Source organism: Sus scrofa, chromosome 1 (assembly GCF_054392235.1).
Source record: "Sus scrofa isolate SSC_HxYL_T2T_F1_AM1 chromosome 1, Sscrofa_HxYL_maternal_Yorkshire_Landrace_v2.0, whole genome shotgun sequence".
In the NCBI taxonomy this organism is placed as follows: domain Eukaryota; kingdom Metazoa; phylum Chordata; class Mammalia; order Artiodactyla; family Suidae; genus Sus; species Sus scrofa.
The window spans coordinates 85078183-85092301 of NC_139383.1; the positions used below are offsets into that span (position 1 = coordinate 85078183).

At 39.2% G+C, this 14119-nt stretch overlaps 1 protein-coding gene across 4 annotated transcripts in view; it reads left to right on the forward strand.

Annotated features, from left to right (window-relative positions):
• TENT5A (terminal nucleotidyltransferase 5A) overlaps nucleotides 1-14119 on the forward strand; it is a 374940-nt gene that overhangs the window by 333205 nt on the left and 27616 nt on the right. For 2 of the 4 annotated variants that reach the window (XR_014840196.1, XR_014840198.1), the window contains one exon: nucleotides 13758-13897. The exons of the other annotated variants lie outside the window; for them this stretch is intronic. The gene's annotated coding sequence lies outside the window, so the exon portion shown is untranslated. The remainder of the gene's footprint in view (nucleotides 1-13757; nucleotides 13898-14119) is intronic. 4 annotated transcript variants of the gene reach the window in all.

The following is a 14119-nucleotide window of genomic DNA, read 5'->3' on the forward strand; positions in this document are numbered from 1 at the left end:
ATCCTTAACTCACTGAGCATGGCCAGGCATTGAACCCGCAACGTCATGGTTCTTAGTCAGATTTGTTTCCACTTCGCCATGATAGGAACTCCTGTATTAATTTTTAAAATACTATTTTGAGTTTAATTTATCAGCACTGTATTTTATTTAGGATTTTCTCCTCTGTATTCATAAGTATTTTGACTGGTGATTTAAATATTACTCTGTCTTTATCAATTTCAGTGTTATCCTAGCTTTGAAAATATAATGCAAAACTTCCTACCTAGTTTAAATGCTTCTTAAATAGGTTTTTTAAAATTGCATTTTTATCAAAGTAACAAATGCACAGACACATATTTAAATTGTAAGAAAGGGCTTTTTAAAATAAAAGTTGCCCATCTCTTTACTTTCCTCCTCTTCCTGAGTCTTATTTCCCAGAGGCAACTTCTTTTATGCATTTCTGTTTCATTTTGTAGAAGTTTCTTCCATATCCCCGAATGACATTACTTCATGTATTAATGCAGCTGTTATCTATACTGTTGAGAACTTTGCACATATAAGACCTTCCATCTCTCAGCATCCTTCTTCCCAGCGTAATTACGGTATTTGTTTTATTCCAGAGCACATGTGTATTTGAAAACCGTGGACCTTTTTTCTTGTTCCATTTGCCTTGAATAGCATCTCAAGACCTCCACGCTCATACCAAGGATATCAGCACTCATCCTGAATTTCTTCTTGCCATTATCTCAACATCAAGTTATATGCAAAACTTAGAGTCAGTTAGTTGTACAGTGTTCCTTTTGCAAATGAACAGTTCACTGTTACCTCTTTCCTAATTTAACCTTTTGGAAGCCATTGCACTTGACTCTCTCAGCTAAATCTTTTGTTATTTGCATCAACAACCTCTAAATAAATTCTTTGTCTTGATGCTTCATGATGTTTCCTTTTTTGTTTCTTCACAATAAATACAGGGAATTGAGCCTCTTTTTTATCCTTCTGCTCTCACTTAGTGTAGTACACCCCTCTATCTTCCCAATACATTGACGTTAATATTAATTTACTCTATTTTGCTATGGAAACACTTTTCACTGCAGAGCCATGTAGAAAATTAGGATTAATTATCCTTTCCAAAACACTTTTTATTTCTCTGTAATTATTAATGAGGCTGAATTTTTGCTTTACTTAGTTTTCTATACATTTATTGAAAACCAAATTATCCACACATTTTCTAAATTATCCCTCAATAGATTCAGTGAATAAAGCCTTCCATGCGTTTCAAATTTTTTTTCTGTCTTTTGTCTTTTTAGGGTTGCACTGGTGGCATATGGAAGTTCCCAGGCTAGGGGTAGAATCACAGCTGTAGCCTCCGGCCTATGCCAGCGCCACAGCAACACAGGATCTGAGCCGCATCTGTGACTTATGCCACCTCACGGCAATGACAGATCCTTAACCCACTGAGTGAGGCCAGGGATCAAACCTGCATCCTTATGGATGCTAGTCGGCTTCTTTAGCCACTAAGCCATGACTGGAACTCCTGTTTCAGATTCTTGAGGGAGTTTTTTCCTGAAACTTTTGACCTCATCCAATCTCTACTCTTATTCCTCTGCATCTTGGGCTTTCTTTTGCCTCTTACCTAACGTAACTCCCGTGTCATGTTTCCCATGCTTTAATTTTCCTTTGTTTACCAGTAGTTTTCCAATACCTTCCTGAGAAACTTGTATGAAAAACAATTTTAAGAAACTTTTAACTTTCTATTTGTAATGGATTAAAAATCCAAAGTTGCAGGAACAGTAGTATGAAGGGCAGTCAATAACTTTTACCCAGGTCCACCTGTTGGTACCATTACTTCTTTAGCTTTATTATTTATTCTTTCTCTCCCTCTCTCTCTGTTACATCTACCTCCCATACACACACATCTGAGAGTAAGTTACAAATATCATAGCCCTTTACTCTCAAATACTGCAGCATGTCATCCTAAGAGTACATTTTAGGATTATTATTCTCTTATATAATGAAGTGTTGTGTAAATTTAATCTAATCTTCGATTCACATAAAATTTTTCACATTTAGTATAGAGAATCTAGAACTTGATTTTGAGAAATTTTTTTCTCTCCAATTACGAAACTACTGCTCTTTCTTCCTCTATCCTTTTTCAGTGTGTGTCTCTTTGTCTTCCCTTTCATGTTGCTGAAAACATCTCGTTTCTCAAATCCTGGTGACCATGGATTATCCATTTGTGTTATGGGAATAAAGAAACTGAAAGACTGACTAGGGCCTAGTGGATCTGGAGTGGCTGTCAACTGTCAGGAGTTGCCTCAGCAAGAGTGAACAGGACTTCCTCAGCTGGATGGCCAGAACAAAGTGGACTTTGTCCTGGACAAAGTGTAAGCTAATATCTGTATTATATATTCCATCTATCAATCTAGCTAGCTAGAAATGGAACCATTATGGACTAGAAATCATTTGTTCTTTCAAATTTGAAGGAAATATGGAACTGGGAAGAGAGTGTAACAATGGGAAGTGAGGCTATTTTTAGGGAGTTAATGGTAGTTTAGAATATATAGGAAGTGATTTTTTATCCATCCCTTCTTAAAACCCATCCAAGACTACACCATTATTTGAAGAATTATTGACAATATTTTCAATTCTTTGATCTTCATATTTTTACGGTCTCTTGAGCCAAATTTGGTGATCTACCTTTTACTAGAAAGTTCATCAATCTGTGATATTTTCAAGAGCAAGAGTTAAACATAATATCCCTTTAAAATTTATGAATATCTTTATATCTTTGACTGTATCATCTTTTGTATTCCTAATAATAGGTATCTATAATTTCTATGTTAGTGCTTAATTTACTTTGGCTAATAACTGTTTTTATTTACTGATAATTCCACTTCTGCATTCTTACAATTCAACTCCCTGCATCTCAGTTTCCTCACCTTTAAGAGGATGTTACTAGTATTATTTCATTGTGTGGTAGGAAAGATTAAATGAAATCCTACATTAAAAAAAAAACAACCTTGGGATTAGTAGATGCAAACTGTAGCATTTGGAGTGGATAAGCAATGAGATCCTGCTGTATAGCACAGAGAACTATATCCAATCACTTGTGCTGAAACATGATGGAGGACAATGTGAGAAAAAGAATGTATATATGTGTATAACAGGGTCACTTTACTGTATAGCAGGAATTGACAGAACACTAGAAGTCAACTATTTTAAATTTTTTTTGAAAATCTAGAAAAATAAACTCAAATATTAGCTGCTGTTTATTTCTCCTATATATCCTGGGTTTATTTTCTTGTTCTAGTCCTAAGTTATTGAGTTGGATATTTAGTTAATTTATTTTTATTCCTCCCTGTTTAACTATGGAAGTAGTGTGAGCTGGTATTTCTTTTCTGAGAGTAAATCTGGCTACATCTCAACATTTTTAGGTGAAATATTTTTTATTATTGTTATTTTCTAAATATTCTCTGATTATAGATTTTAGTTCTTTCTGTTTCATGAAATGGGCTCATCCAACGAAAAAAATCCATTGACCAGCCCAGCAAGGAGCCAGTTTTCTTTGAGGTATAGCTGGGCTTGCAGAAAGCATTTCTTTACTCAGCTGATGTGGATTTATAGCTGCGATATGAAATGAATTCTCCCCCCTCTCAACAGGGTTTCCAGATCTTTGCTTCTCGAAAATAGGAAAATTAATTGGGCTTCTCCTATTCTGTCTGCTGTTTGCTTGGGAGGCTCTGCTGCCTTCTTAAAAAAGTAAATTGTCAGTTGCTTCTAAATATTTTCACCCCACCTGGTTCCACGGACACCATGTAAAGTAGAGACTTGAATTCTGTGGCCTGAGGGTGGAACCTTTTCTAGTTTTCAGTGCCATCGGAGTTTCAAAAATTTTAATTATACTAAGTCTTTATCATTTTGGTTATTTCTGTTAGTTATAGCCAAAGGAGGTTGAATATTTGTGCTCATTTGCCATAGTTTTTATTTATTTATTTATTTATTTATTTATTTATTTATTTATTTATTTATTTATTTATTTATTTATTTTAGGGCACACTCAGGGCATATGGAGGTTTCCAGGCTAGGGGTCAAATTGGAGCTATAGCTGCTGGCCTACACCACAGCCATAGCAATACAGGATCCAAGCCACCTCTGCGACTTACACCACAGCTCATGGCAATGCCAGGTCCTTAACCCACTGAGTGAGGCCAGAGATCAAACCCACAACCTCATGGTTCCTAGTCAGATTTGTTTCTGCTGCTCTACAATGGGAACTCCATGCCATAGTTTTCAAAAGTCTAGAGATTTAACTAAATAACTGCCATCTTTTTTATTTTATGTTCATTTTCAAATTCAGTTGGCAAGTTGTGACCCCAGCTTAATGCTGTTTGTTTTTATGTAATTCTCTGTGCAAACATGAGATATTTTGGTATGTGAAGTCTACAAAATGGAAACATTAGTTTGCTAAAGGATAATCAGATTGAATTTACATATTGGAAAAACAAATTTCTTCTATTTTACCTATTTTATACTTTTGACTATGCTGCAAAGAATCTATAATTTCTTTCAAACAATGTTTTGGGTGATTTTGAAAATTTATTTTTTTTTTTATTTTATTTTATTTTTTTTTTTATTATTATTTTCCCACTGTACAGCAAGGGGGTCAGGTCATCCTTAGATGTATACATTGCAGTTACAGTTTTTTCCCCCACCCTTTCTTCTGTTGCGACATGAGTATCTAGACATAGTTCTCAATGCTATTCAGCAGGATCTCCTTATAAATCTATTCTAGGTTGTGTCTGATAAGCCCAAGCTCCCGATCCCTCCCACTCCCTCCCCTTCCCATCAGGCAACCACAAGTCTCTTCTCCAAGTCCATGATTTTCTTTTCTGAGGAGATGTTCATCTGTGCTGGATATTAGATTCCAGTTATAAGTGATATCATATGGTATTTGTCTTTGTCTTTCTGGCTCATTTCACTCAGGATGAGATTCTCTAGTTCCATCCATGTTGCTGCAAATGGCATTATGTCATCCTTTTTTATGGCTGAGTAGTATTCCATTGTGTATATATACCACCTCTTCCGAATCCAATCATCTGTTGATGGACATTTGAGTTGTTTCCATGTCCTGGCTATTGTGAATAGGGCTGCAATGAACATGCGGGTGCATGTGTCTCTTTTAAGTAGAGCTTTGTCCGGATAGATGCCCAAGAGTGGGATTGCAGGGTCATATGGAAGTTCTATGTATAGATTTCTAAGGTATCTCCAAACTGTTCTCCATAGTGGCTGTACCAGTTTACATTCCCACCAGCAGTGCAGGAGGGTTCCCTTTTCTCCACAGCCCCTCCAGCACTTGTTATTTGTGGATTTATGAATGATGGCCATTCTAACTGGTGTGAGGTGGTATCTCATGGTAGTTTTGATTTGCATTTCTCTTATAATCAGCGATGTTGAGCATTTTTTCATGTGTTTGTTGGCCATCTGTATATCTTCCTTGGAGAAATGTCTATTCAGGTCTTTTGCCCATTTTTCCATTGATTGATTGGTTTTTTTGCTGTTGAGTTGTATAAGTTGCTTGTATATTCTAGAGATTAAGCCCTTGTCAGTTGCATCATTTGAAACTATTTTCTCCCATTCTGTAAGTTGTCTTTTTGTTTTCTTTTGGGTTTCCTTTGCTGTGCAAAAGCTTTTCAGTTTGATGAGGTCCCATGGGTTTATTTTTGCTCTAATTTCTATTGCTTTGGGAGACTGACCTGAGAAAATATTCATGATGTTGATGTCAGAGAGTGTTTTGCCTATGTTTTCTTCTAGGAGTTTGATGGTGTCCTGTCGTATATGTAAGTCTTTCAGCCATTTGGAGTTTATTTTTGTGCATGGTGTGAGGGTGTGTTCTAGTTTCATTGCTTTGCATACAGCTGTCCAGGTTTCCCAGCAATGCTTGCTGAATAGACTTTCCTTTTCCCATTTGATGTTCTTGCCTCCCTTGTCAAAGATTAATTGACCATAGGTGTCAGGGTTTATTTCCAGATTCTCTATTCTGTTCCATTGGTCTGTCTGTCTGTTTCGATACCAGTACCACACTGTTTTGATGACTGTGGCTTTGTAGTATTTCTTGAAGTCTGGGAGAGTGATGCCTCCTGCTTGGTTTTTGTTTCTCAGGATTGCTTTGGCGATTCTGGGTCTTTTGTGGTTCCATATAAATGTTTGGATTGTTTGTTCTAGTTCTGTGAACAATGTCATGGGTAATTTGATAGGGATTGCATTGAATCTGTAGATTGCTTTGGGTAGGATGGCCATTTTCACAATATTGATTTTTCCAATCCAGGAACATGGAATATCTTTCCATTTCTTTTCATCTTCTTTGATTTCTTTGATTAAAGTTTTATAGTTCTCGGCATATAGGTCCTTTACCTCTTTGGTCAGGTGTATTCCGAGGTAATTTGATTTTGTGAGGTACAATTTTAAAAGGTATCATTTTTTTGTATTCCTTTTCTAGTGTTTCATTGCTGGTATACAGAAATGCAACTGACTTCTGAATGTTAATCTTATATCCTGCCACTTTGCTGAATTTATTCATCAGTTCAAGGAGTTTTGGGGTTGAGTCCTTAGGGTTTTCTAGGTATAGTATCATATCGTCTGCATACAGTGACAGTTTGATCTCTTCTCTTCCTATATGGATGCCTTTGATTTCTTTTGTTTGTCTAATTGCTGTGGCTAAGACTTCCAAAACGATGTTGAAGAGCAGTGGTGAGAGTGGGCATCCCTGTCTTGTTCCAGATTTGAGTGAGAAGGCTTTCAGTTTTTCCCCATTGAGGATTATATTTGCTGTGGGTTTATCATAAATGGCTTTGATTCTATTCAGGAATGTTCCCTCTATACCCACTTTGGCGAGGGTCTTGATCATGAATGGATGTTGAACTTTGTCAAATGCTTTTTCTGCGTCTATTGAGATGATCATATGATTTTTGACCTTTTTTTTGTTAATGTGGTGTATGATGCTGATTGATTTGCATATGTTGAACCATCCTTGTGAACCTGGGATGAACCCAACCTGGTCATGGTGTATAATTTTTTTGATATGTTGTTGGATTCGGTTGGCTAAGATTTTGTTGAGAATTTTTGCATCTATATTCATCAATGATATTGGGCGATAGTTTTCTTTTTTGGTGGTATCTCTGTCTGGTTTTGGAATGAGGGTGATGGTGGCCTCATAGAATGTCTTTGGGAGTATTCCTTCTTCTTCAACCTTTTGAAAGAGTTTAAGGAGGATGGGCACCAATTCCTCTTTATATGTTTGATAGAATTCACCTGTGAAGCCATCTGGTCCTGGACTTTTATTTGTAGGGAGTGATTTTATGACCTCTTCAATTTCATTTCTAGTGATCGGTCTGTTCAGTTGGTCTGTTTCTGCTTGATTCAGTTTTGGCAAGCTGTAAGATTCCAGAAAATTGTCCATTTCTTCCAGATTGTCAAACTTGTTGCCATACAGTTGTTCATAGTATTCTCTTATGGTTTTTTGTATTTCTGCTGTATCCGTTGTGATTTCTCCTTTTTCATTTATAATTTTGGTTATTTGGGTTCTTTCTCTCCTCTTTTTAGTGAGTCTGGCCAGGGGTTTGTCAATTTTGTTCACCTTTCAAAGAACCAGCTCTTGGTTTTATTCATTTTCTCTATTGTTTTTTGAGTCTCTATTTTATTGATTTCTTCTTTGATCTTTATAATTTCCTTCCTTCTGCTGATTTTAGGACTTTTTTGTTCTTCTTTTTCTAATTCGTTTAGGTGGAGGGTTAAGTTGTCAATTTGGGATCTTTCTTCTTTTTTGAGAAAGGCCTGGATTGCTATAAATTTCCCTCTGAGCACTGTTTTCGCAGCATCCCATAGATTTTGAGAGGTTGTGTCTTCATTATCATTTGTTTCAAGGTAGTTTTTAATTTCCTTCTTGATTTCCTCATTGACCCATTGGTTTTTTAGTAGCATGTTGTTTAGTCTCCATGGAGTAGGTTTTTTCTCTTTGCTTTTCCCATGGTTGATTTCTAATTTCATGGCATTGTGGTCAGAGAAGATACTTGAGATAATTTCTACGCTCCTAAATTTATTGAGATTCTCTTTGTGTCCCAATATGTGGTCGATTCTTGAGAATGTTCCATGAGCATTTGAGAAGAATGTGTATTCTGCTTTTTTTGGATGTAGTGTCCTGAAGATATCAATTAAGTCTAACTTTTCTATTGTTTCCTTTAGGATCTCTGTTGCTTTATTGGTTTTCTGTCTAGAGGATCTGTCCATTGATGTGAGGGGGGTATTTAGGTCTCCTACTATGATTGTATTCTCATCAATATCTCCCTTTATGTCTGTTAATATTTGTTGTGTGTATCTGGGTGCTCCTATATTTGGGGCATATATGTTGACGATAGTAACATCCTCTCCTTGGATGGATCCCTTAATCATTAAGTAGTGTCCTTCTTTGTCTTTCTTTATGTCTTTTGTTTTAAAGTCTATTTCGTCTTATATGAGCGTTGCGACTCCTGCTTTTCTGTCATGTTTATTGGCATGAAATATTTTTCCCCACCCTTTCACTTTCAATCTATATGTATCTTTTGTCCTAAGGTGAGTTTCTTGTAGGCAGCATATTGAAGGTTTTTGCCTTTTTATCCACTCAGCCACTCTGTGTCTTTTGATTGGGGCATTCAGTCCATTGACATTTAAGGTGATAATTGATAGATGATTATTTATTGCCATTTGAACCTCGTGTTCCAGTTGATTCTATGGTTCTCCATTCTTCTTTTTTTTTTTTTTTTTTTTTTTTTTGGTTGGATGGTCTCCTGTTATTATCTGCTTGAGTGTTTTTTTTTTTTTCATTTTTTGCAAATGCAATATTTGGTTTTGGCTTGTGATTGCCCTGTTTTTTAAGTATGCTAACCCCTTCCCATAATTGTGTGTTTTAGCCTGATGGTCCTGTAAGTTCAAACACTTCATTACTATATTAAAATTAAGAAGAGAGACATACATATAAACAAAAAGGGTTATTTACCTCCTGACATCCCTTGCCCACATTTTATGGTTTTGATGACTCTTTTATTTTTTTCTTTTTAATTTTATTTTGTTTGAAGCATGTTCATGATTAAATCTGTATGCTGGCTTATTTGAGTGACTGCTCTCTGATTGCAGTTTCCTCAGTCCTAGTTCTTCCTCTTCTTCTTCTTTTTTTTTTTTTTCTTTTTTTTCTTCCCTTTCCTTCCTTTCTTTTTGGTTTAGAGAAGCCCTTTCAATATTTCCTTTAACCTGGGTTTTGTGTTGCTGTATTCTTTAAGTTTTTGTTTGTTGGGAAAAATTTTTATTTCCCCTTCTATTTTAAATGATATTCTTGCTGGATAGAGTATTCTAGGTTGCATATTTTTTCCTTTGAGCACTTTAAATATCTCTTGCCATTCCCTCCTGGCCTGTAGTGTTTCTGTAGAGAAATCAGATGATATTCTTATGGGGGTTCCCTTGTAGGTAACATTCTGTTTTTCTCTTGCTGCCTTTAGGATCCTCTCTTTATCACTAACTTTGGCCATTTTTATTATGATGTGTCTTGGTGTGGGTCTGTTTGGGTTCAGTTTGTTTGGGGCCCTATGTGCTTCTTGTATCTTGAACCCAGTATCCTTTAGATTTGGGAAGTTTCCAACAATAATTTCTTCAAATATATTTTCCATTCCCTTATCTTTTTCTACTCCTTCTGGAATTCCTATTATGCGTAGATTGGCCCGCTTTATATTATCCCATAGGTCTCTTATATTGCTTTCCAGTTTTTTGATTCGGTTTTCTGTCTGTTGACCAGATTGAGTGATTTCCATTATTCTATCTTCCATATCACTGATTCGTTCTTCTGCATTATTCATTCTGGTTTTTACTGCCCCTAGTTCAGTTTGCATCTCTGCAAATGAATGTTCTAGTTTTTCTTGGCTCCTCCTTATATTTTCTAGTTCCTTTCTGAGGGTATCTGCATTACTGTTCATATCTTCTCTTAATTCCTTCAGTATTTTCACTATTTCTCTTTTGAACTCCAGGTCTGTCAGACTGCCGAGATCTGTTTCATTGTTGACTGTTTTAGGTGAGTTCTCCTGTTGGTTTGACTGGGGGTGGTTTCTCAGCTTCTTCATCTTGCTTGTTGTTTTCTTTCTCCTGAGGGAGTTGTACTCTCCGTGATTGGGCAGTGTTTGCCTTGTCACTGCCGTGGAATATTTCCTGAGGGCTGGCGTTGTTGGTCAATCTTTTTTGAGGCAGTGTGGCTTTTCTGGAGTGTTGATGGGGCTAACAGTGTTTCTTTGAAGCAAAGGAGGACTTCCTGAGGGCAGACAGGACTGAGAGGTCCACACCGCGATGGTAGCAGATTTCACTTGGCCATGCAGAGCTTGCTCTGGTGTTTTTAGGCTGTGGGGTTCTTGCAGGGGGTTGGCGGTGTTGGGCAGCTGCTTTTTAGGGGTGCATCACCCCCTGGGGGCTTGAGCAGCTATCTGGGGCACTGAGAACCTGAGAGGTTCTTCCTTAGGGCAGCCCAACTCAGAAGGACAGCCTGAGAATGTAGGCGGATCTTTTCACAGTCTTGCTGAGCTTGTTGCAGCTTTTCTGGGCTGCAGGGGGTCCTGCCTGGAGCTGGTAGTCCTGTGCAGCTGGTCCACTAGAGCATCCCCTGGGGGCTTGGGCGGGTAGCAGGGCCGTTGGAAACCGAAGAAGCTCCTCCCCGGGGCAACCCGACTCAGAAAAACTGTCCGAGAATTAGGCCGATCTATTCACAGCCTGGCTAAGCTTGTTCTAGCTTTTCTAGGCTGCAGGCCTTTTCTCGGGGGCTGGTGCTGTTTGCTGCTGCTCTGCGGAAGTGTAGCCCCTCCAAAGGGCAAGCAGGCCTGTGCAGGGACAGCCCCTGCGGTGGTAGGCTTCAGGCAATTGTTGAGGCCAGCCCTCCTGGATGGCAGGCAGCCCCAGGTCCGTGAGAGCGTAGGGCGTGGCGGGGGTGGGGGGAGGGGATGCACTGGGAAGCACAGTTTTCAGCTAGCTAGCGGGCCTGTAAGCTTGCTGTGGCGTGGGGGGTATTCTATGGGGACCCACCCCTTCTTCTCTCCCCTCCCCAGCATGGGCGCAGACCAGGCTCTTCTCCCAGGTTCCCTCTGATGTGGCTTTCCCCTTCCCCACTCCTGGAGTATTGCTCCCTTCCTCTGTGACAGCTTTGTTTTCTAGTCTCCCAGGCAGTCTCTGCCCCGTCAACTGGTTTCTAGACCTCCCAAGCAGTTTCCGCTCTGCCCCGCCCCCCTAGCCCAGGGACTAATCTCTGGAGCCGAGGTCTCGGTGCCCAGCCCCCACCCAGGCGGCGCCCCCCGGCCCTTTCTCGGGGACTAACCTTCTGCGGCGAGGTCTCGGTGCCCAGCCCTCCTCCCAGGCGTCCCCCGGCCCCCTCTCGGGGACTAACCTTCGGCGGCGAGGTCTCGGTGCCCAGCCCCCACCCAGGCGTCCCCCGGCCCCCTCTCGGGGACTAACCTTCAGAGGCGAGGTCTCGGTGCCCAGCCCCCACCCAGGCGTCTCAATTTTTGGTGACTCTGCCCGTAGTTCAGATGGTCCGTTGGGTTCTTGATCGGCTTTTCCGTACTCCAACTTACTGCTACACTCTTCTCTGCATCTGGAGATTCCTCCGGTTCGTTTGATCTTTCGCCCGGTAGGTGACTTTCCAGGGTGCGGGATCCCTTTCTCCTCCGCAGTTCCCTTTCGGGAGCCCCCGTCTCGCTCGGATTCGCCTTCTCTCACTCTCCTCTTTTCTCCTGTTCTGCCCAATAATGTCACGAATTTCTTGCCGTTATTGGAGTTTAGGTTCCTCTGCCAGCGATTGGTTGCTGTTCTGTGCGAGTCATTTATTCTGTAGATGTGCTTTTTTTGTTGTGTTTGTGGGAGAGGGCGAGCGTGTCTTCCTACTCCTCCGCCATCTTGTCCTCTCTGATTTTGAAATTTTAAAAGGTTAAAAATTTTAAAACTTTGTTTGGCTAAGTGAATTATACACTAACTTTCTATACTTTTAGATTGTGTATACACAGGGCACAATCAATAATGGTGTTAATCAAACATACTTTAATAAAAAATAACCAAAAAAATTGTGCTGAAAAAAAAATACACTGTCATATAGATGTCTCATATTTCTACCAATGGTGTTTACTATAAATCAGCTACACCCTGGTTTTTATTTTTGTAAAAACCATTTGCAGAAGTAAGCTAGAAACTATCTTATAATCAAATCCATGCAAGTAGTTTAAAACCCAAACAAAATTGCATGAAAAATCTTTAAAGAGGGAGTTCTCTTTTTGGCTCAGCAGTAACAAAACTGACTAGTATCTGTGAGGATGTGGGTTCCATCCCTGGCCTGGTTCGGTGGGGTAGAGATCTGGCGTTGCCTTTTGCTGTGGTGTAGGTCGCAGATGTGTCTTGGATCCTGCATTGCTGTGGCTGTGGCTGTGGCAGGCAGCTGCAGTTCAGATTCAACCCCTAGCCTGGAAATTTCCTTATGCTGTGGATGCAGCCCTAAAAAAGAAAAAGAGAAAAAAAAAAAAAAAAAAAGCTTTTAAAAAAAGAAAAACTCAAAAAATTAGGGATCCTATCGCTAAGTACCTGGAAACTAAAAGTCTGACATTTTATCCCTTTCTGCAAAAGACATGCTCAATTTATTTGCCAAATTCCTTGGTTTTCTATGTATGTATTTTTCTTAATGTGGACTTAAATAATAAGCAACACATTTCTGGCTGAGTTTTGCATTTCTCCACAGTAGACGTTTTCCTTGTGTGTTTATTCCTCCTTTCCTCAGGTCATCTGTTACTTCATCATCTTACCTGTTTGGGGGAAAAAATATATATACGTGTGCATGAATATCTCAAATCAGACACATCCTTCAATTAGAAAAAAAACAAGGAACTAAATCCCCTAACAGGACTAAAAGACCAATCAAAACCCCTTGGGATTGTTTCACGCTCAGGGGTGCGTAACAACCTGAGTTTTTATAAAACATCAACATACAAAGAGAAAATGGCCTTCTATCTTAGGGCATGAGGCTTGCTTGAATAAAGGGTACTTGCCTGTGTTCCTTTCAGGAACTACCCACCTCTCTAGGGTGTGGTTCAGGGACTTGTACTTTTCAAAGCCTTCTAGGTAATTTTGCAACAAGCAATCTATAGATCTCTAGTATGAGTAACACTGGAAAGGGAGGAGGAGGGAAAGCTAGTGCATTACAACAGGAATGCACTAGCTTTCCTGTTGTAAAAATGCTTTTTTACTGTAAAGCATTACAACAGGAATGCACTAGCTTTCCTGTTGTAAAAATGCTTTTTTACTGCCTACACAGTGAACTTGGAAGCCAATTTCAAAAGGGAAGCAGATTGATTTATTTAATTTCTCTCTGCCCAGTAAAGGCAGTATTAAAATCTATCTGAAGAAAAAGAAAAAGAATTCCTGGCTGAAGCCTAGTAGGGATTTATCATGGGGCCTCTTACAAAAGAGACAATAAGTAGGCAGTTAAATACCCAAGGTTTTAATTTCACCTCTACAAAAGCCAAGGGCACGACATTAAATCTTGATCTTTAGAAGACATTTCTACAAGAAGCTGAGGTAATCTAGGAACATTGCTCTCTGGTGATATAACTTGCAACAGAGGTAAAGCTGGAGAAATGGATATTTATCCTTTAAAGCAACACTTTCAAATATCAAATGTTTCAACCAAGTTTTAGGCACAGGTTGAATAGCAGACAATGTTTGAACTCCCTTCCCAGGGCCAAGAGCACCAACATTCTTTGTTGTGGGTAAAAGAGAAGGTCCTACATCTTGGATCCCAGAAGTACAGAGAGCAAAGTTGACATCACAAGCGTTTGAAGATTGACTTTGGATCTACATAGAAAGAAGACCTGCAGAGGTACCCAAGCCCCTGCCACCTGACAGCTCTATTTTGTAGCTCAATGTGCCCTTATTCCCATTTTCCTCTTTTTGGTTATTTTTTGAAAAGACCTGTGTCCTAGGAGCTCTGATGTTCTCCTGGGCTATGGAGGTGTGAGGCACATGCCCAACTCATTTGAAAGAAATTTGAACTTGAGCTTGACCATCAACTTCATTTCTTTTGATTTTCTATGTGAACTCC